The following is a 23,556-nucleotide window of genomic DNA, read 5'->3' as shown; positions in this document are numbered from 1 at the left end:
CTTTTCCAGGTCAGGCAAAGCTTGCCTACAATTCTCTTTACAAAAATCCGATGATAGAGTGATGGTTCGCGCCGCCCAACTAACCTTAGGATCGTGAAGGGTCAACCACGGCATTCCAAGGATGAGCCGGAACTGTGGCGCGTCAATCAGATCGAATTGTATATGTTCCTGATGATTCTGGTTCGTCTGCATCAATAACGCACGTGTATGATAGGACACAGGGCCCGATGACAAGACAGTCCCATCGACTGCTTTCACTAACTCCGGTTTGTCCTTCTTCTCGCAGACGATTCCTATCTTCATCGCGTATTCTTGATCGATGTAGTTGCCTGTAGCACCTGAATCCAGTAATGCATCGATTTCCATAGCTTCACGAGAATTAACCCACAGGGTGACCTTCAGGTTCATATGAGCTACTGCGGGATGCAAGGTGTTTGCAAGTGTTGGTGAGATCGTTTGTAATTGACAACCCAAGGCAGAGACCTCTTCCTGATTTGGGCGTTCTAGTTTTCCGCCGGTCTTCCTGCTTGAATCATCGCTTGGGTATTTGGCCCGTGGAATCTTCCCGGCAAGGCATTCCTCGCCCTACAATCCTTAATGAAATGGCCTCCCTTGCCACAATACAGGCATTGCTTCAGTCTTCTTCTCTCCTCCTTCTCTTCCTTTGAGAGGGGTCCCCTTATACCTCCGATCTGCATAGGCTCTACCCCATCAGGCGATTTCGGATGCTCCTCTGTGGTATTCTTGAACCGGGGATAGAAGAAACGTCCTTCTCCTCTGTACCTATCACCCCTTCTTTCCAGAAGTCGGTGGTCCAATTGGACTGTCAGGTCGATCAACTCTTCACAGGTAGAAGGGAGCTGCACTACTTGTGCCAACACGTCTTTAAGCTCCCCTCTTAGTCCTTGATAGAAGATAGATATTCTTTTCGCCGTGGGCCACTCTGTTTCAACCACTAGACGATTAAACAAAGTGATGTAAGAAAGCAAGTCTTGAGACCCTTGGCGCAATGTTAATAGCTCTCTATCCAAGGACAACATGTGTAGCTTCCTATCAAAAAGTCTTCGTAGTTCTAAACAAAAGTCCTCGAAATTGTGCAACACAGGATCATTTCTCTCCACCAAGGGTATCGACCAACTAGATGCATTGCCTCCCATATACGACATCATGAATGCCGTTTTCGCACCATCTTCCTGGAACACCCCTGGTTTACACAAAAAGTGTAATCTACACTGGTTCAGGAAGGTCTCAAACTTACGGGGATCCCCATAGAACCTTTCAGGGGGCGCAAGAGGAATACCCGTGCTTTGTATCACATGCACGGTGGGTACAGTGTCAGGAGGTGAAGAAGTGTCTGAGGAGGACAGAGAAACCCCCCCCCTTCAGCTCCCTGAGAGACCGTAGATGCAGGGGGTTGTAATGTGGCTGGCTTGATGTAAGACGCCCCTCCTGTATGTTTACGTGCTAACCCTGCTACTTCTGTCCGAAGCACCCCCACTTCCTTATATAACACCTGATTCTCCGTTCTAGAAGTAGTGACCTCCTGTTGCAGAGCAGCAAGGCTCTCTACCACAGACTTCAACACACTTTCTATATTCATCGTCTAGGCCGGGCTCGTACACTTGGGCTTGTCAATCTGTCGAGATTGGCAGTAGTGTAAGCTCCAAGAACACCACTAACCTTGTCCTGTGGCCAAGCAGAGACGATATCTGACGCTAAGTCCCTTATTTCCTCACAATACGGAACCCAGCAGAGAATATATACTACTCTGTCAGACTCCGCACCCCAGAGGAAAAAAGGGAAAGAGGATGAAGGTGTGTTCCCCCGACTTCTCTCTGGGACTTGATTTACTCTTTGGGCTGGGTCTAGTATACCTTCAAGGCTGCAAGTGGGATGACAAAACACACAATTAAACAAAAATACAACAGAGTATTGGGGAGTCCTAGGGGAGTTAGTTTATAGACAATGTGAGTACCTTGTCCCCCAACTACTACTACAAAAAACAAGAGAGGTACTGAGAGTCTGTGAAATGAAGAAATGACAGGACCAGGTTGTGTCCAGTATAAGTGTTCAGATCAAACCATTGATCTTGAGCACATGACACTATTATGTCATAGAGGTGAGGATAGGAAGATACAGGGTTTAGAAAGTAAGAACATAGTACCCATCCGCCCACTCATCAGTGGAATTTCGTCATCTGGGTTGGTGAAAAGAAAGGTGTCCTATGGGCTTCTCCTCAGGGAGAGTCTGAGGTAGCCAGATGTTGGACCCTTAAGAACCACATCCGACCAGCAGAGGATAGTGTGTGAGTGGAAGGGGCAAATAAATTTGCAGTGCTCAGAAAAGAAAAAGGAAACTAATCCTAGTGATTAAAAATACCTACTTTGATGACATAAGAAGACTTTTATTCGGTGTGACCATCAAAGTGGTATTGTTAAAAACAGTAAGCTGATAGCATGTAAGGAATTGCTATCTATCACGTGTATTAATCGGTCGACATGTTTCAGCCTATACCGGCTTTCTTCAGGACCTATGATAAGCTACTGCAACATATACTTATCGTGAGTTGAAGCTTGAACATGAACAATCTCCAACAATTGAAGGTGTATCTCCTCCTGTGCATAGAAATGTGGGAAACAAAAAGACACAGTGTTAAATATATACAAACTATGTAGTGTTTACCTCAACCTCTTGAAATGCAAAGAAAACATAGTCTTCACTCACCCCAATTGTAGGGAGAAAAAACCTCACCTCGCCTGGCAACAGCTCAGGTTGGAAGGAGGCCACGCACTAAAAAGATAAGTGCGAGAAAAGGAATTAGTAATGCAGTAACTAGATAAGTCCTGCATTTTGTTGTAGACTTTTACAAACAGTGACACCAAAAGGCATAAGGAGGCGGCTGGATTGAGAAGCTGATGTGAAATTCATCTCTAAAAATGATATCAAACCCCTTAATGTTTCAAGGTTGTACTATCAGTAGAGTTATTCAAGGGTGGCAAAAACCGCCATATTATGTTGTTAGCCTTAAGTTAAATCAAAGGGAGATGGAGTCTTCCTATTCAGAGCCCTCTCAGAAAGAAGCGCAGCATAGAGCGCTAAAGAACTCACCTCTCCGTCGTTACCTCGGGTAGAATCCTGAGCCGAGGGGGAGGTGACTGGCTCACTGAGAATGGCTGTTAATAACAGCCGGTGGCGGACCTGAGAGAGAACTCTCAGTATATGCGTTGTGATAGGTTGTGAGAAATCGACCAATGGTGGCGATGCAAGTTAAGCCTGCAAAGGCACAGACCTCTTGGCGCGTTCTCATTGGTTGAGACTTAAACCAATGACAGCGGATGTAGGCTATTTTGCGGAGCTGTGTAAAATGCGTACCGCTAGTCTTTTTATCAGTCATTTATGGTGATCATAAGTCTGTTTAGGCGAACAACCTCATCTTAGGACTGCATGTAGAGCATTCAGCATGGAAAACGTATATCACCCAATGACTCTGAGAATATCAGGGAAATGTCTAAATGGGCTTTGGCACAAGGTGCGTGATTGGTGAGCTTGCAACCAATCACGCAATAACAGCCGGTGGCGGACCTGAGAGAGAACTCTCAGTATATGCGTTGTGATAGGTTGTGAGAAATCGACCAATGGTGGCGATGCAAGTTAAGCCTGCAAAGGCACAGACCTCTTGGCGCGTTCTCATTGGTTGAGACTTAAACCAATGACAGCGGATGTAGGCTATTTTGCGGAGCTGTGTAAAATGCGTACCGCTAGTCTTTTTATCAGTCATTTATGGTGATCATAAATCTGTTTAGGCGAACGACCTCATCTTAGGACTGCATGTAGAGCATTCAGCATGGAAAACGTATATCGCCCAATGACTCTGAGAATATCTAGGAAATGTCTAAATGGGCTTTGGCACAAGGTGCGTGATTGGTGAGCTTGCAACCAATCACGCACTGTTTAGTAAAAAAGGGGTTTTTGTTTTGTTTACTTTACGTAATGCCAGTGTAATATGTTACAGACCAAGTCCGCTTTCAATAAGAGCTCCGCAGTTGCAGAGAAGTGATAGAAAGCAAGGTGATGTTGATCTGCACTCCGTGGTTACATCAGGTGGTGTGTAACAAAAGAAGTTATCATGTCTAACCGGTCGTATCCGAGTGTGAACAAATGAATAGACAGATCGACCGGTAAATTGCAACCAAGTCGTGTATACCAAAGGGAAGGCAGTATGTCGGAGGCTTGTCCAATATTATGTGCAATCCCTAGGTTACGGCTGCGTGTGACAGTAAAGTTGGGCAAGATTAAATTAACGTGGTGTCAATACCAAATGGGAAGTCAATTCTATGGACCAAAGGGAGCGGGCCTAGACGCTGACAACCTCCCGTGTGGGACCAATGAGGTGGAGGTGGTGTGCACCGATGTTTGAGATGTTAGCCCCAGGTGCCCAAAAGCCAAGGTGAACTGTAAATCTGATGATGTTTAAGATGGATGCTCACAGTTGCATCCAGGGTATATCATCGTTGAGCCCTTGTGTGTCGCTTCGCAGTTTGTAGACCCACCTTTGCTCTTTTCTTAGAAGGAACAATGAAATGTCTGTGATGTGACTGGGTATGTGTGGTTGTTCCAGGATTAGCCACCTCAGTTCATCAGGATGATGTTTTTTCTCCAGAAAATGTGAGGTAAGGCGGGTAGCCTGTTTTGTGCGTCTGATTGTACTTTTGTGCTCTTGGATGCGCAGTTTGATTTTTCTTGTTGTCATCCCTATGTACCTTAAGCCACAAGGACAGGTGATCTGATAGATGACTTTGTCACTATTACAGTTTGTGTGACGTTTTAGTTTCCAGGGTGTAGTGGTGCCAATATCAACTTCCAGGATTTTGCTGGTTTGGGCACACACTGAGCAGTTGCCACAGGGATAATGGCCCTGCACTGGAGGAAGATTCCATAGGTTAGGAGTGGATTCTGCAATGTCATCACGAGGTCTTGTGTGTACAAGAGCATCTCTAAGATTAGCCCCTCTCTTAAAAGAGAACAGTGGTAGAGAAATGTGTTCACCAGAGCTATTTAAAATGCGCCATTTCTGTCTAATTATTTTCTGTATTTTAGACGAAGAGGTGTTGTATGTGGTGACACACACTATTCTGTCGAGGGGTGGTTTAGCAACTGGTGGTTCAAGTAGGGCCTCACGATGATTGTTGGCAGCACGTTTGAAAGACTTGTGAACCAGAGATTTAGGATATCGTCGCATTCTCAGTTTGCTAGTAAGATCCTTAGCTTTTGCACGGAAGTCTGCAAAAGCTAAGGATCTTACTAGCAAACTGAGAATGCGACGATATCCTAAATCTCTGGTTCACAAGTCTTTCAAACGTGCTGCCAACAATCATCGTGAGGCCCTACTTGAACCACCAGTTGCTAAACCACCCCTCGACAGAATAGTGTGTGTCACCACATACAACACCTCTTCGTCTAAAATACAGAAAATAATTAGACAGAAATGGCGCATTTTAAATAGCTCTGGTGAACACATTTCTCTACCACTGTTCTCTTTTAAGAGACGGGCTAATCTTAGAGATGCTCTTGTACACACAAGACCTCGTGATGACATTGCAGAATCCACTCCTAACCTATGGAATCTTCCTCCAGTGCAGGGCCATTATCCCTGTGGCAACTGCTCAGTGTGTGCCCAAACCAGCAAAATCCTGGAAGTTGCGATTGGCACCACTACACCCTGGAAACTAAAACGTCACACAAACTGTAATAGTGACAAAGTCATCTATCAGATCACCTGTCCTTGTGGCTTAAGGTACATAGGGATGACAACAAGAAAAATCAAACTGCGCATCCAAGAGCACAAAAGTACAATCAGACGCACAAAACAGGCTACCCGCCTTACCTCACATTTTCTGGAGAAAAAACATCATCCTGATGAACTGAGGTGGCTAATCCTGGAACAACCACACATACCCAGTCACATCACAGACATTTCATTGTTCCTTCTAAGAAAAGAGCAAAGGTGGGTCTACAAACTGCGAAGCGACACACAAGGGCTCAACGATGATATACCCTGGATGCAACTGTGAGCATCCATCTTAAACATCATCAGATTTACAGTTCACCTTGGCTTTTGGGCACCTGGGGCTAACATCTCAAACATGGGTGCACACCACCTCCACCTCATTGGTCCCACACGGGAGGTTGTCAGCGTCTAGGCCCGCTCCCTTTGGTCCATAGAATTGACTTCCCATTTGGTATTGACACCACGTTAATTTAATCTTGCCCAACTTTACTGTCACACGCAGCCGTAACCTAGGGATTGCACATAATATTGGACAAGCCTCCGACATACTGCCTTCCCTTTGGTATACACGACTTGGTTGCAATTTACCGGTCGATCTGTCTATTCATTTGTTCACACTCGGATACGACCGGTTAGACATGATAACTTCTTTTGTTACACACCACCTGATGTAACCACGGAGTGCAGATCAACATCACCTTGCTTTCTATCACTTCTCTGCAACTGCGGAGCTCTTATTGAAAGCGGACTTGGTCTGTAACATATTACACTGGCATTACGTAAAGTAAACAAAACAAAAACCCCTTTTTTACTAAACAGTGCGTGATTGGTTGCAAGCTCACCAATCACGCACCTTGTGCCAAAGCCCATTTAGACATTTCCCTGATATTCTCAGAGTCATTGGGCGATATACGTTTTCCATGCTGAATGCTCTACATGCAGTCCTAAGATGAGGTTGTTCGCCTAAACAGACTTATGATCACCATAAATGACTGATAAAAAGACTAGCGGTACGCATTTTACACAGCTCCGCAAAATAGCCTACATCCGCTGTCATTGGTTTAAGTCTCAACCAATGAGAACGCGCCAAGAGGTCTGTGCCTTTGCAGGCTTAACTTGCATCGCCACCATTGGTCAATTTCTCACAACCTATCACAACGCATATACTGAGAGTTCTCTCTCAGGTCCGCCACCGGCTGTTATTGCGTGATTGGTTGCAAGCTCACCAATCACGCACCTTGTGCCAAAGCCCATTTAGACATTTCCCTGATATTCTCAGAGTCATTGGGTGATATACGTTTTCCATGCTGAATGCTCTACATGCAGTCCTAAGATGAGGTTGTTCGCCTAAACAGACTTATGATCACCATAAATGACTGATAAAAAGACTAGCGGTACGCATTTTACACAGCTCCGCAAAATAGCCTACATCCGCTGTCATTGGTTTAAGTCTCAACCAATGAGAACGCGCCAAGAGGTCTGTGCCTTTGCAGGCTTAACTTGCATCGCCACCATTGGTCGATTTCTCACAACCTATCACAACGCATATACTGAGAGTTCTCTCTCAGGTCCGCCACCGGCTGTTATTAACAGCCATTCTCAGTGAGCCAGTCACCTCCCCCTCGGCTCAGGATTCTACCCGAGGTAACGACGGAGAGGTGAGTTCTTTAGCGCTCTATGCTGCGCTTCTTTCTGAGAGGGCTCTGAATAGGAAGACTCCATCTCCCTTTGATTTAACTTAACGCTAACAACATAATATGGCGGTTTTTGCCACCCTTGAATAACTCTACTGATAGTACAACCTTGAAACATTAAGGGGTTTGATATAATTTTTAGAGATGAATTTCACATCAGCTTCTCAATCCAGCCGCCTCCTTATGCCTTTTGGTGTCACTGTTTGTAAAAGTCTACAACAAAATGCAGGACTTATCTAGTTACTGCATTACTAATTCCTTTTCTCGCACTTATCTTTTTAGTGCGTGGCCTCCTTCCAACCTGAGCTGTTGCCAGGCGAGGTGAGGTTTTTTCTCCCTACAATTGGGGTGAGTGAAGACTATGTTTTCTTTGCATTTCAAGAGGTTGAGGTAAACACTACATAGTTTGTATATATTTAACACTGTGTCTTTTTGTTTCCCACATTTCTATGCACAGGAGGAGATACACCTTCAATTGTTGGAGATTGTTCATGTTCAAGCTCCAACTCACGATAAGTATATGTTGCAGTAGCTTATCATAGGTCCTGAAGAAAGCCGGTATAGGCTGAAACATGTCGACCGATTAATACACGTGATAGATAGCAATTCCTTACATGCTATCAGCTTACTGTTTTTAACGATACCACTTTGATGGTCACACCGAATAAAAGTCTTCTTATGTCATCAAAGTAGGTATTTTTAATCACTAGGATTAGTTTCCTTTTTCTTTTCTGAGCACTGCAAATTTATTTGCCCCTTCCACTCACACACTATCCTCTGCTGGTTGGATGTGGTTCTTAAGGGTCCAACATCTGGCTACCTCAGACTCTCCCTGAGGAGAAGCCCATAGGACACCTTTCTTTTCACCAACCCAGATGACGAAATTCCACTGATGAGTGGGCGGATGGGTACTATGTTCTTACTTTCTAAACCCTGTATCTTCCTATCCTCACCTCTATGACATAATAGTGTCATGTGCTCAAGATCAATGGTTTGATCTGAACACTTATACTGGACACAACCTGGTCCTGTCATTTCTTCATTTCACAGACTCTCAGTACCTCTCTTGTTTTTTGTTTTAAAACACACAATTACTCATATACTCACTGACCCCTGTTTCTCCTGTATTGTGCGTGTGCCTTTCTTCACTCACCAGGATTCCTCTATTCCCTTCCTTTATTTCCAGTGTAATCCCAGACTTATCTCACTGATGCCGATAAAAGAAAGTCCAAAACAAATGCAGGTTCAGGAGGCTAATACCAAAACACGTGCCTCTTCACAGCACTAGTCCCCTTCAAGAAAGTTACTTCTCTTTCACTCGTGCTCCCTTCTTATTGTTTCCTTCACAATACTGGGGCAGGATTATCCACAAAAAGATACAGTGTCTCTGGCACAAAGAAATAATAACGTTGGCTTTGCAGCGCTACAAATGTCTCGAATACAAAGAGCAGGCGATTATACTCCGGAGATTCAGTACCTGCTTAACTACACAAAAACCTTGCTACAAACTAACAGCGTTTTTCCATGAGCGTCCAAAATCCGGTCGCTTACAGAAATAGAAACACTGTTACATTTCTCGCGTGTTAAATCAGAAGCGTCTCGCGCCTCACAATAACATCGCGGCTACACTTACTATTTAGCAGAAACAAAGTATCCAGTTTCCAAAGCTTTCAGGACAAGTAGAGAAAAGGCGAGCCCGCGCTTTTCTCACAAACAATCAGAATGGGGTTACAATACCAGCCGGTATTCAGGCACTTGAAGTCAGGACAAACAGGCTTCCAAAAAGGCTGTGCTCTTCTCGCTGGGATCCGGCGGGGAATACCATCCGCCCTCCTTGATTCTCCAACAGGATTAATTGACAAGCACTTTCCCCTTGGAAAGGAAGTGCTTATATCCCACTAGAAAATCCCAGGGCAGTCTGGGACTTGTAGTTACCATGATTCTTCCTGATTTCTCTGCATACCTGGAATACTGTCCTCGTGATCTCAAAATCGCCACAGCGACCGATCAGAGCAGCAGATGAGAAGAAAGCAGCCTCCTGGTCACAGGAAGTACACAGGGATTGCGCTCGAGAAACTTGTGGAAGCAAAGACCTCCATCCAGGATTACATCTACTTGTAGGCGGTAGATATGGGGAGTAAGCACACCTGGACCGTGCTCCCTAGTTGTTTGGGCTGATTATAATGCGCGACTGAATTGGAGCTTCAACTCGGGCACCTGCTTATATCTGTAAATGCTTCCTGTTGAGGTTTAATTTTTGTGACAGGAGCATTGTGCCAGAATGAATCCTGCCTGCATATTTATCAACGAAGATGCCACCGTGTTGTGCCATACCTCTACTCAACTGGAGTACTTTCTACTAGCTAATCAGTAAGTGCTACCTCGTTGGGTAAATGTATAGTGTTTTTGCTACACTACAGCTGCTTAAAGAGCCAGAAGAGTTGTCTCCAGTGACCACGTGTGTCTGTGACTTTGCCACAGCGCCGAAAGACACCGAGGTCCCTCGAGTGAGCTGTCCATCCTAGTGAGGGAAGGGCGGGAAGAGGTTGCATACCCAAGTGTGTGTGTGGCGGGGCCAAACGGGCGGCGCTTCTATGCAAGTTCACATGCCTCTTGTTTACAAAGGGTCAGAGACCGATCAGAGCAGCAGATGAGATGCGCTCGATAAACTTGTGGATGCAAAGACCTCCACCAAGGATTACATCTAATTGTAGGAGGTAGATATAGGGAGGAAGCACACCTGCCTAGCCTAGACAGTGCTCACTAGTTGTTTGGGCTGATTATTTGAGCTTCAACTCGAGCATGTGCAAAAAAAATCTGACCGCAAGCGAATTTGTTAATTTTTTCGGCAATTTTGCGAGATTCGTGGATCGCGAAAATGCTGAAAATTCGCAAATTCCGCGAGCGGAACGGATTTTGCGCCCATACTTACTGTGGTGATCTGCTGCTCACTGGCCTAGTTGTCAGCATGCCATGGCCACTCCCTCACTGCTGGTTTATACCCACACCACACCCATCCAGCACATGCATCACATCACATGTGTCCATGTCAATAGAAAAGGCCGGGGACACGTGCGCGATGCCATTTCCAACCTCTCTCGGGGTGTATCTGTGTGGTGTGCATGTCGGCATGGGGACCCAGGGGCCTGCAACATCACATTCCGCAGGCCCGGAGGTGACATGATGGCATCCGCACAACAATACCCAATCATAGAGGGTTCATGACTAGTGGGGCACAGACTTGGTGGCACCGGATACACTGCAGTCGGCACAGGCACACTGCCACGGGACGGTGACTTTCGGTGCAATGAGGTAGGGGCACCTTAAGTGCAGCCTGCGATGATGCCCCGTCCCGGCTGTCTGGACGGCTCAGGTTTTGTGTGCCCTGCTGGACCACAGTGTAGGCCTGAGCCATTGGGCAACGCGGGCCGACCGCCATATGGCGTCGCCTTCTGGATCACAGAGTTAGTGGCACCTATGAGGCCGAGCGGGTGTGCATGCTGTGATGATGCTGGGTGCACTGGTATGTCCTCTGCCATGGAGTAATCAAGACCCAGCACAAAATGTGAGACCTGGTGACCGGCGGGGCTGCATGATGTGGAGGGTACCATGTCCGCGGGCCCCAGGCTTGTAGCGCCACGTTGTGGGCCCTCTTTTCTACACGCCCGGGGTGGAAGGTGAGCAGTGAGGCCTGGGTGCGCAGGGGTGGGCATGCACTCCTGGCCAGCCGAGGGGCTGGGGGTGCAGCTACCTGGGTGCGCAGGTGGGGACAGACGATGATGTCTCATGGAATTGTATGTACTTTGCCATTCAGGTATCTGGACTCTGTTTCAAATGATGGGTCTGTCTCAGATGTGGGACGTGGTGAACTGCACGGCATACCGGCACATGGTTAGAGATACACCGGTGGCAGCAGGTGAGCTGTGGGGCCTGGGTACGCATTGTCGGCAATCTCTCTCCCTGTCCCTCTCTTCTTTTCTCTGTGTCTCTCTCCCCCTCTCTGTCCGTCTCTCTCTCTCTCTCCCTATCTGTCCACCTATCAATCAATCAATCAAAGACATTTATAGAGCGCACTACCTACCCGTAGGGTCTCGAGGCGCTTTGGGGGGTGGGGGGGGGGGTGCAGCTACTGCTCGAACAGCCAGGTCTTGAGCTTCTTCCTGAAGGAGAGGTGGTCTTGGGTCAGGCGCAGGTCGGCTGGGAGGGAGTTCCAGGTCTTGGCGGCCAGGTAGGAGAAGGACCTTCCTCCTGTAGTGGCTCTGCGGATGCGTGGGACGGCGGCGAGGGCGTGGCTGGCGGATCGGAGGTGGCGTTTGGGAGCGTAGAAGTTGATTCGGTTGTTGAGGTAGCTCGGGCCTTGGTCGTGGAGAGCTTTGTGTGCGTGGGTAAGGAGGCGGAAGGTGATTCTCTTGTTGACCGGGAGCCAGTGCAGGTCTCTTAGGTGTCCGGAGATGTGGCTGTGTCGTGGGATGTCGAGGATGAGTCTGGCTGAGGCGTTCTGGATGCGCTGGAGTCTCTTCTGGATCTTGGCGGTGGTTCCGGCGTAGAGTGCGTTGCCGTAGTCCAGTCGGCTGGTGACGAGGGCCTGGGTGACGGTCTTCCTGGTCTCTGTGGGGATCCACCAGAAGATCTTCCGAAGCATGCGCAGGATGTTGAAGCATGACGAGGAGACGGTGTTGACTTGCCTGGTCATGGAGAGGGAGGAGTCCAAGATGAAACCCAGGTTGCGTGCGTGGTCCGTCGGTTTGGGTGCGGTGCCCAGGGCGGGGGGCCACCAGGAGTCGTCCCAGGCAGAGGGCAAGGAGCCCAGGATGAGAACCTCCGTCTTATCTGTGTTCAGCTTCAGGCGGCTCGTCGTCATCCACTCGGCTACCTCTCTCATCCCTTCGTGCAGGTTGGCTCTGGCGGCGGCGGGGTCGTTGGTCAGGGAGAGGATCAGCTGGGTGTCGTCCGCGTAGGAGATTATGTTGAGGTTGTGTTGGCGTGCGATGGCCGCGAGGGGGCTCATGTAGACGTTGAAGAGAGTCGGGCTCAGTGAGGATCCTTGAGGGACGCCGCAGATGACTTTGGTGGCCTCTGACTTGTACGGTGGTAGGCGGACTCTTTGTATTCTTCCGTCGAGAAAGGAGACGATCCATTCCAGCGCCTTCTCCTGGATTCCGACGTTGCTGAGGCGCTGCACTAGGGTGCGGTGGCAGACCGTGTCGAAAGCCGCGGAGAGGTCTAGGAGGATGAGGGCCGCTGTTTCCCCGTTGTCCATCAGGGCTCGGATGTCGTCGGTGGCGGCGATGAGGGCGGTCTCGGTGCTGTGGTTGGCACGGAATCCGGACTGCGATGGGTCGAGGGATCCATTCGTCTCGAGGAAGGTGGCCAGCTGTTTGTTGACGGTCTTCTCGATGACTTTGGCTGGAAACGGGAGTAGCGAGATGGGGCGGTAATTCTTGAGTTCGGTGGGGTCTGCTGTAGGTTTCTTCAGTAGAGCGCTGAGTTTGGCGTGCTTCCAGCTCTCGGGGAAGGTGGCGGTGTCGAATGAGGTGTTGATGATGTCCCGCAGGTGAGGTGCGATGACAGCGTCGGCTTTGTTGAAGACGTGGTGAGGGCAGGGGTCGGTTGGAGATCCGGAGTGGACGGAGTTCATTGTGTGGACGGTGTCTTCGGTGTTGACCGGGGTCCAGGCGCGGAGGGTGGTGGTGGGTGGAGGTCCTGCGGTCGTGGCGTGTGTCGGTTGAGTGCTGAAGCTGTCGTGTATGTCCGCGATCTTGTTGTGGAAGTAGGAAGCGAGGGAGTTGCAGAGGTCTTGCGAAGGGGTGATGTCGTTGTTTCCGGCGTTGGGGTTGGAGAGCTCTTTCACGACGTTGAAGAGTTCCTTGCAGTTGTGTGCGTTGTTGTCCAGTCGGTTTTTGAAAGCCGTTTTCTTGGCGATGCGGATCAGTTGGTGGTGTTTCCGGGTGGCGAGCTTGAGGGTGGTCCTGTTGTCCGGCGTGGGTTCCCTTCTCCAGGCTTTCTCGAGGGCTCGGCAGTTCTTCTTGGAGCTCTTGAGTTCGTCGGTGAACCACGGGGCTCTCTTACTGCCGGGTCTGCTGGGCGGGGTCCTCAGTGGGGCGAGTTCGTCCGCGCAGTTGCTGATCCACTTCGTGAGGTTGTCGGCGGCCTGGCTGGGGTTCGCTGAGCTGGCCGGAGGGTGCTGGCTCAGGGAGGCGGCGAGCTGGTCGGCTGTGATCTTGTTCCAGCTTCTTCGGGCAACCTGTTGCTGGTGGTGGTGGGTCGTCGTTCTTCTGAAGGTGAAGTGGATGCATCTGTGATCTGTCCAGTGGAGTTCTGTGGCGTGGCTGAAGGCGATGTCTCTGCTGGATGAGAAGATGGCGTCGAGTGTGTGTCCGGCGAGGTGGGTGGGGGTGGACACCAGCTGCTTGAGTCCAAGGTTGGCGAGGTTGTCGAGCAGGGTGCTGGTGTTGCAGTCGTTGTTGTTCTCCAGGTGGAAGTTGAAGTCCCCCAGGAGGATGTAGTCAGCGGAGGGGAGGGCGTGCGGGCTGACGAAGTCGGCGATGTCCTCGCTGAATTGAGTGCGTGGTCCCGGAGGTCGGTAGATCAGGGTGCTTCTGAGGGTGGTCTTCGGGTCGGTGTGGATCTGGAAGTGCAGGTGTTCGGCGGAGGGTGGGGTGTTGTCGGTGCTGGTCGTGATGCGGATGGTGTTCTTGTGGATGATGGCGATGCCTCCTCCCACCTGGTTGGCGTTGCGGTCCTTCCGGGTGATCTTGTATCCTTCTAGGATGGCGATGGCGATGTCGGGCGCTGAGGAGGCGTTCATCCAGGTCTCCGTGATGAAGGCAACGTCAGGGGCTGTGGTGTCGAGGAGGTTCCAGAGTTCGATGGCGTGTCTGTGGACGGAGCGGGTGTTGAGCAGGATGCACTTGAGGTGGTTGCTGCTGGTGTTCGGTTTGGCAGGTGCTGGTGTCGGGCGGGTCCGGATGCAGGTGAACTTGCAGGTGTTGCAGCTGAAGGGTCCGTGGATGCGTCGTGGGGTGGCTCTGCAGCATCCCGGGACTCGGCCGGTGTTGAGTGCGGTGAGGGTGGCGGCGGTGTACGTCAGGCGGGTCGGTCGGGGTCCTCGAGGGCCAGGGGTCCTGGCACTGGGCGCGGTCCAGGCGGGGACGGGCGTAGACGGGCTTACCTTTGGCGCGCCTTCGGCGCACAATCGGCGCGCCCGCTGCGCGTGACCGCTGCGCGTTCGCGCGGTCGCCATATAAGGCGAAGTGCGCGGGTGGGCGGAGCAGCTGGGAGGCGGGAGCGGGGAGGGATCAGAAGGAAAAAAGGGGCGGGGTCAGCGGTGGTGGCGGGAAGCGGGGAGCGGGGAGGGAAGACGGAGGGCGGCGAGGTAGGCGGGCAAACAGGAAGGAAAACGCTGACACAGGCACAAAATGACAATAATACAGGCACAAATGGAGATCAAAACGCTAACACGGGCACAAAATAATAATAAAACAGGCACAAATGGAGAACAAAACAAAACCAAAACAAACAACAGCAGAGTCAACCGGCAGCGAGGCAGGCAGCGAGGCAGAGGGCAAGGCAATGGGGCACACGCAGCAGCTGGTGGCCGTGCGGCGCGGGGGTGTCCCACAAGTGGTCCTCCTTCACTCTCTCTGTCCCTTGATGTGTGCAGGGCACACCTTCTCATCATTATTTTTGTCTTGAAGGCTGTGACCTAGGGAGTGTCCCTAGGGGTGCCGCCATGTATCTTCAGTTCTGTTCTGTGTTTGTTTTAGTAAATTTTTATGTGTTGCTTCGAAGGTGAATGTGTGATGCTCATTTTTTGTGTCGACACATGCCCGTAACCAGATGTGATTGTGCGACATCAGGCGGAATGTTTGGTACATGATTTTGTGTAGTTGATGTGGCATGTCTTTGCCCGGGGGGGACCTGGGGAGGGGGTGTCCTGGGGTGATGGCGGTGGGTGTTGTGGCCCTCTTGGGTGCAGCCGCGGTGCGTCCATTGGGGCATAGGGGCGTAGCCCCACCAGCCACATGGACCCGCATCGCGGCCGCCGCAGCAATCCTTTCAATAAATTACTCTGTACTAGTACAGAGTAATTTATTGTAAGGATAGCGAGTCAGCTGCCGGGACACACCCGGAGATTTCGGAATGCGCAAAGGGGGTGGCCTGCTGCAGCTTGAGTGACAGTACACTCAGGCTGCAGCAGACAGACCGTAGTGCGCAAGTGCAAGTTGGGTTCCAACTTTCGCAAGCATGCGCACTACAGTACCCCAGTGGGACCCTGCGGGGACTTCTCTGCCTGCCGTAGCCCGGATTTGCAAGGGGCGACAGGACGAGCAGCAAATGTACCCCCCTAGCCAATCCTGGCGCTGCATACAGCGCCAGGATTGGCTGGTCCACCGCGCAGCATCCATCATTGGACGCCGCGCGTGGGGATGGCACACCTGGCTCACGTTATGCCGCACCCGGATGCGACGCCTCCATTTCTCCTCGTGGGTCTGCTTTCTTCAGACTGGCATCAACCCCCAGCGAGGAGGCGGCAGGAGAGAGAAGCGGAGGTTAGTCAGAAAGAGGCATGGGTGGAGGGAAAGCTGCCACACACACCCCACTGGCAGCCCTTGAGCACGCCGGCCTCCACCACAAGGTAGGTTGGTAGAACTTGTACTTGTTTATGTCTTTGTTTTTATTGGGGATTGTGCTTGTTTTAGGTTTTAGAACTGGCATACGGCAGCGGAGGGTGGAAGCACGGCTGGGGTTGAGAGCGGAGGACGGGCAGGGTGTGTGAGCTGGAGAGTCCTCCATGAGAGCCGCTGCCACCGTCTGGGGAAAGCCATGACAGCCAGTTGGAACAGAGAGGGCAGGTGTGGAGGGAAAGCATGGCTGAGCGCTGACAGTGACAGTTGGTGGTGCTGACATGTTATTACGTATAACAGTCATACCTGAGCCACTGCCTGACATAGCCATCCCACACAGGCATAGTTAACACCCTCCATGATATATTATACAGCGTATTCAGTTATCTCAGACAGATTTCTATTTCCCCCATTTACTCTCCCAAACCAGCTATTTTTCCCAGCAGTCAGCTCATCTTGAATGTTTTCCTCGCTCCTTCATTACTTGTTTTCTACTCTCTGCAATCCCTTAATCGTCAAATTCATAGGTGACATATCACCCTGCCCCATAAGCGTCCACTTGATTGGACACTCACAATCGTGTCACTTTGCATCTTCTTGTTCCCCACTACTATCACCATGCCTTAACACTTTTCATTCTTTGTCCACCTCTATTGACTCATTTTAAGCATTGGGCCATGTAGTGGGTATGTAAAATTGTGCAACATTCAGAGGTGGCTCTTTGAAATACTCATCCAATAATCCATTAAGCAAAGTTCTGGCTTCTGAAAGTACCGTGTTTTTAATTCATTTCTTATAGTCAGTGAGTTAACGTATAAAATAATCTGTGATCTGACTAAGTATTAAAACACAAAGTCCCGCCAATTGAAAAAGTTCTGTTGAGTGCAAGGGATGCAATTTAGAATTTTACAATAAAGCTACACGATGCAATATCAGGTTTTATAGTTGTTGTATCTGCTTTTATATGACGCTCTGTATTCCAAAACTTTGGCCCTGACAGCCATTATGTCCTTGTGACAACAAGGTCATTATGTGATTACAAAACAATCCTCCCCTCCCCCTAAAACGGAGCCTCATGCAGTCAACGTTTTAATGTTGAAGAACCGATTATGTAGACTTTCCAATTTAACAGAGCAAGTTTGATACAGCGACATTTTAGTGACACCTTTATGGAATGTTGGATTAGACTGATTTCCTAAAAGCTAAAATAATTCTCATTCAGAATGACAAAAAAATATATTAACATTTTTAACCACAGGTATTTATTTTATGTAACAAGATTTTCTATGTGAATTGAAATTCACTTTTCATCTTATGGTGTCTCTTCAGATTAGACAGCTAAACCGATAGAGCACATTATTGTGATAGTTAGTTGTTTGTCACTGATCTGGATTTGTTTTTCCAGAGCAGTATGGTTTGGAACTTTAGGAAGGCTTCCGTGTTCACTGCTTCCTATTGTTCTTATCAGTGTTTGCCTGATTATGGAGAGCAAAACGAACCAGTACTGTTATACGCCTGATTTAGTCTTATTTGAATAACCACAATGTATTTGCTAATCTTAAAGTTCTTGTTTATAGTATTGGTGAAACATAGCAAGAATTTGACAGGTTTAGATGTATTCCCATACCTGGCAAGTCACGCAGTTGGGTGCTTGCTTTCCCTCCATGTTAAGGAACAGTAAATGTTACAGCACCAAGGCAGTGGCATAACCAAAGTTGAGGGGGCCCCCCTGCAAGGTACACAGAGGGGCTCCTGGTCTGGATTTAATCTGAAGCTCTGTGGCCTGAGTACTGTGCTGAGGGATCCCCCTGCAGCTCGGGGTTCCCCCCTCGCACCACGCACCCCGGGGGCTGCAGAGGCTTGTATTACGCCCCTGGCATTCTACCTTGGGCTGAACTGCATTCCCTTGGTATTGTGCTGCCTCTGCTCTCTTAGCATTACAATTTTCCTCCACCATTTTTGTAGTGATACTCTTACAAGTTAACCGCATCAAGGCGCTGTGTCGGTGAGATTTACTGAAAACAGCGCATTTCCCCTTGACATTCCCGAGACTCGTATAGTCAGTAATAACTACTGTTTAGCCTAGTGTAGTGCCCACATCCACACACAACCCCGCCATAAACTTAGCTGAATTTAATTTAGCAAGTTTCAGTCACGCTAGGTGTCCTGCACAAGCATATGTATAATAATCTCGCCCGCTCTTACTGAATCCAAAAAGGTCTATTGTACTGAGAAATATAGAACAAGTTACACAGAATATGTTTTTAGTGAGTAATATCCAGTGGTTAATTTGATTAAGCCTGATTCACTTCTGCATGTATTGTATTCATATTTAAATAGCACTATCCATACTCCTTGCAAGGCCTGAAACACTTTCTGGGTACACTATTTATTTACCACTTCATACCCTGGGCAAGGTCATGGGTGCCCTGATTTGGATCACTTTCCTGGAGGCCCTTTGGAGTAGTTAGAGGGGTGTTGTTTATACTTTGGCCTGTATAGACGTGTTAGGTTAGATGTGTCTGGTTTGAACAATATGGTGGGATCATGAGGAGCCTCATTTTGCTGTGCATATTCCTGGGGTGTACCAGAAAGTGTGAAAATAAATACCACCAGACAAGCAAGGGCTTACCAACTTTAGCATGAACAGTACCAAAGTAGGGAACTTGTCATTTGCTAAAAGTGTTGGTGCCCCTGAGTACATGGAGTCCACTCAGTTGCATCAAAAATCCTAACCAGTGGAGAGACTTTGTTAAGCCACCACAGGATTACTAAATATAGCCCGGCCAGGAAGGACAGAGGTGCTGACATGTGAGACACAGATACACTTAAAAAAGAGGCTAAACATGTGGCCTCCCCGCCCCATTGGAGGCTCAAGAGAAGCTAGTGAGGAGGGGGAGAGGAAGAGGAAGGCAGAGGTTTTGGGCAAAACATCCCATGAATAACTAGAGACACCACAGTAGTAGATCTGTGGGGCAATTCAAGAGCTGTAATGGTACAACCCAGGGCACATTGGAGATACCGCAGAAGAGGGACTGTAGGTCCACCCAGAGGTGGCAGAGGCTGATTCCAAATGAGTGCCACATGCACTACAGTACTGGAACATGGAGTGTGTGGAAGTAGTTCTGGGAAGGAAATGGTGCTTGGATTTAAGGTGGTGAAGGTCAGGCATGGTGACAATATGGAGTAAGGCGGGGGGTTTCGACAAAGGTCCTTCCCATCCTATGCCCCTACAGCCGCAAACAGGAATGCTGCTACAGGAAGACATCATTAACCTCTCCACCTTTTTAAGTGGAGTCGTTTTCCTTAATGAAGTCAGTCAGTTTGACAGAGACCCCTCTCACATTCAGCTCATCCAGGAATAAGCCATTTAAAATTGCTCTATAGTCTGTAAAATGTTTGACATCTGAGGGACAGCACTGCAGCCTGTACTTAGACTCTGCATAAACAGAATAGTAGTGGAATCTGAAGAATAGTCCGGCAGAGCTAGCCTATGTTTGTGGTCCCAGTAGTGAAATAGCAGCAGGCGGCAGCGCAGAAGGTTAATGTGCCTGCTGCAAAAAACATGTACCTGATGCAGATCACAAAATGCATATGATGTAAATAGGTCAGTGAGTCACTGCTTTTGTCACAGAGATCCCAACTGCTGTGCAACTTCTACTCTTAGAGCTGAGATTTTCATGAAAGTCTTATAGTCTGAATTCAGCACCTGAGCGTAATAGGACGGAATGTATGAAGCTATGTGGTTATACTAAATAAGCAGCTACCTATGTTATGCCATCTATTAATGTAATAACTGCACTTTCACAATTGCTTTATTAACCTTCCTGCTTTCTCAAATTTGCTTGAAAATGCACGATTTTTCTTCTTTTTTTTCAAAATTTTCCTGGGGGGGTAATCCACCCAAACCCCCCTTTTGGGGTTCGGGCTCGCTTGCTGCGCTCGCTCGCTACGGTGCTGTATGCAAATCACTTTGCGCCCCACCACTTTCAAATGTCACCCACCGCCCCTGCTTGGGTGTCTGGGCTGCATCTATTGTTCTTTAGGTATGGCTCTGGGCTGGGCTTCCGTTTGTGGTGCAGACTGTGGTCCGACTTTGCACCAGGTCAGAGCAGGTGTTAGTTTCCTGCTGCTAACGCGCCTTATCACATGTTTTGTAATATTATCGCTGATCTGGCTAGTCATTTTGAATGTTGCGGAGTGGTGTTGTTGCAGCTTTTTGCTCAGGAACGCCTACTCTGCATCTCATTAGCAATAGTTGTGGGGTCATCTGTGGCGATATTTTTTGCGGGTGCTATCATATGTAAACTGGTGCTATGGGCTGTTATAAAGTGCTGTTAACTTGGTGATAGCTCCTTGAGAATATGCCCCACTGTCCTTTAATACCAAATTTTAAGGGTGAAGAAATAGCTCACACGAAATTAGGTTTCACCTATTGAAGGGCGAGAGATATGGTTACAAAATCACACCCTCCTCACTCTATGCACATTAACCTTAGAGCTCAAATTGAAACACAGAGGAAAATATCCTAAGTTGTACAATGTTCCCCTAAACATTTTGTTCACCAAAAGCCTGATCTCATTCCATGCCTAAATTTAACAAAAGAAATGCCAAGACAGTTTTATATCTTTTCAAGCCTACGGAGGTACAAGAATACTCACAAGGGATATTTATATCCATGTTTTCAAATTAATTTTCTTTCAAGATTAGTTTGTATTTATATAGAATGTTAACATTATTGTTAGCAAAATGCCACTTCTAGAAACTTAATGTAATTAATGCAAATAGGTCTAACCTAGAAGAAAAATGCCTCAAACATTGATAATGTATGCTGTCACATAGAGAAATAATTCCACTGGTTTTACAGTTTCATGGTAACTTTGATTGGTCTCGTCGCTCACACTCACAGGTTGTCCAAATACCATGTAGAAATATTTTTTTGTGGTTAATCAATGATGAGATTGCTACTAATATCTCCAAACTAAGGAGGCCAGTTGGACCCTATTCTATTATCTGTGGGTCCACTAGGAGGGTCAGAGGTCATGATCTGAGCCAGTCTAGCAGAGGACTGTGTACCTATTTAGGGATCGTACCTGCCTGGTGGGAATATTTATTCTGTGAAGAAAGAAGCTGCCTTATCGGCTCCTTTTCTTTCCTACTGATGCTCTGAATTAGCCCAGTCTTTTTTCTTTTTCTGAAGCTTAAAGTTCTCCATGGGGGGTTTTCAGTCATGGGGACCGAGGAGTGCTCCATGAGGCTGGGTACGTTAAATTCTAGTTTCCACTTAGCCTTTAATTTTAAACCCAAAGCTCTAAGTAGAACACTTGCAAAAAGCAGCCACCAAGGTCCTCTTGGCCCTGGGATGACTTTGCCATCTTTAACCACTCGGTTTCACTTCATTCTGATTTAGTCCATCTTTTAGAGTGCAAATCATCCAGCAGGTCAAGACTAAAAGCTGTGGAGGGTAAGGCTCTAAGCGTCTGGATACCTTGAATGCAAGGTTCTGCTAAATTTAGCTTTCTTGATGCAAATATCTCTGAGTGGGACAAACCAGGTACTCTTTCTTGCTGATGTCTTGTTATTCTCTGTGAGCCTACACACTTTGTACCTCTCCTCTCCCTGTCCACCAGTGCTTGAAAAACCTTCTTAGTTTGAACTTCTCAATATGCTGGTTTTCTTTCTTTTGGTCACCCATAAAGCTCATAGACTGCCAGGGTGAGAATGTAGGATACCAGGAAACACATATTAGTGGAGAAATCCACAACCACTCTCTCAAGCCAGGACTCACTCATTGTATATTCCCAACTGGTCAGTTAGGTCTTCTACAAACATGCATGTCTTTTTTTCAGCTCCTTGGCCCTCTCCCAGAGAATTTCCAGAACTTCACTGAATTGAATTGAATTGGTGGCAGATCTTTCTCCCCCCTCGCCGCCAAGACTTGGAACACCCTCCCTCTCCGCCTACGACAGACCCAGGACCGACCCAGGACCTGCTGACCTTCAGAAGACTTCTCAAGACCTGGCTGTTCGAGAAGTAGCAGAACTCCCCCCCCCCTCCCCCAGCTCCTTGAGACCCTCACGGGTGAGTAGTGCGCTCTACAAATGGATTGATTGATTGAGTACTGAAAACAAATTACAACCACTTCCCATGTTAAAAGTTATTAAAATGAGTCACTTTCCTCTTGCCAGCACTGGAATACTACTTCTACTACCTTCTGTCACCCATTGAGGTAACAGGTGCCAGCCTGGCAATGAGAAAGTCCCAGCTCACACTAAAGCCCTGTTGTACTTTCAACATATTCCTCTCAAAGTTCCCCCTGGCCTTTGTGTGGCCATCTAGGCCCAGAGTTATCAAGCCTTCGCATTTTTGTTGCATTGCCCATGGTGACGCAAGAACAATGCACAGGCTTCAGTGATATTTACAGACTTATGCAAGGGGCTCTTTGCACCACCTTGCATGGCATTGTAAAGAAATGTAACTCAATACAGCAGCTCGTTCAGCGGTATGTTACATTTCAAGCTGAGAGGTGTTCCATGGGTAGAGCTTGGGCGTACCCATGCATCCACCCATGAATTTTGGCACATACCAAGATTTATCAAGGCTAATAAACCTGGGAATGCGTCAAAATGCTGCGCCTTCCCCAGTGAGGCATAACAAGGAGAAATATCTTTAGTTCTCCTCATTATTACCTCTTTCCATGTGTGCATCATTCTGCAACACACATAGGAGGAAAATACCTCTAAGGATTGTTTTTATGCAGGAAGGTGTCCTTTTCTGCACAAAAACAATCCTGCATGTAATGCAGGCACCCTTGCACCATAGTGCAAGGGTGTCTGCATTGGCTCTAGGCAGCAACCAGTGCGTCAGCAAAAGTAGAGAGCAAATTACTTTATATTTTCGAAATAGTGGTACATTGCAGTCACTTTTTCTGCGCTGCGTCACTGAGAAATGAAAGGAATGCGCCATATTTAAGGCATATAGATGATTCCTGACTTTATCCCCCTGCACTGGTGCACAATGGGCTGGCTACTGCCAAGCACGCATCCTTGCATACTAGTGCAAGGGTGCCTGCTTTGCACACAGGATTGTTTTTGAGCAGAAAGGGGCACCTTTCTGCACAAACACAATCCTGAGAGGTATATTCTTCATTCAGCACAAACAGAAAGAGGAAGTCACAAGGGTAAATCATGATATTTCTCCTTGTTATGCATCTGCTGGGGAGGTGTATCTTTGTGGTGCATTCCCAGGTTTACCAGGTCTTGTAAATCTGGGAATGCGTCAAAAACCATGGGAGCTGCATAGGAGCACCCATTCAATGCCCATGGAATGCCTACCCAGGGCACCGAGTTGCGCTGCGTTACGTTACTCCAGCTTTTTAGAGCCACTCAAAGCCAGGCAAAGTGACTACAAAAATCTGACTTATGGTTTGCGTTGCTCTTGAACCATG

This window comes from Lissotriton vulgaris, chromosome 1_1 (assembly GCF_964263255.1).
Source record: "Lissotriton vulgaris chromosome 1_1, aLisVul1.2, whole genome shotgun sequence".
Lineage (NCBI taxonomy): Eukaryota > Metazoa > Chordata > Amphibia > Caudata > Salamandridae > Lissotriton > Lissotriton vulgaris.
The sequence above is the reverse complement of the archived record's forward strand: the minus strand, read 5'-3'. Positions refer to the sequence as shown.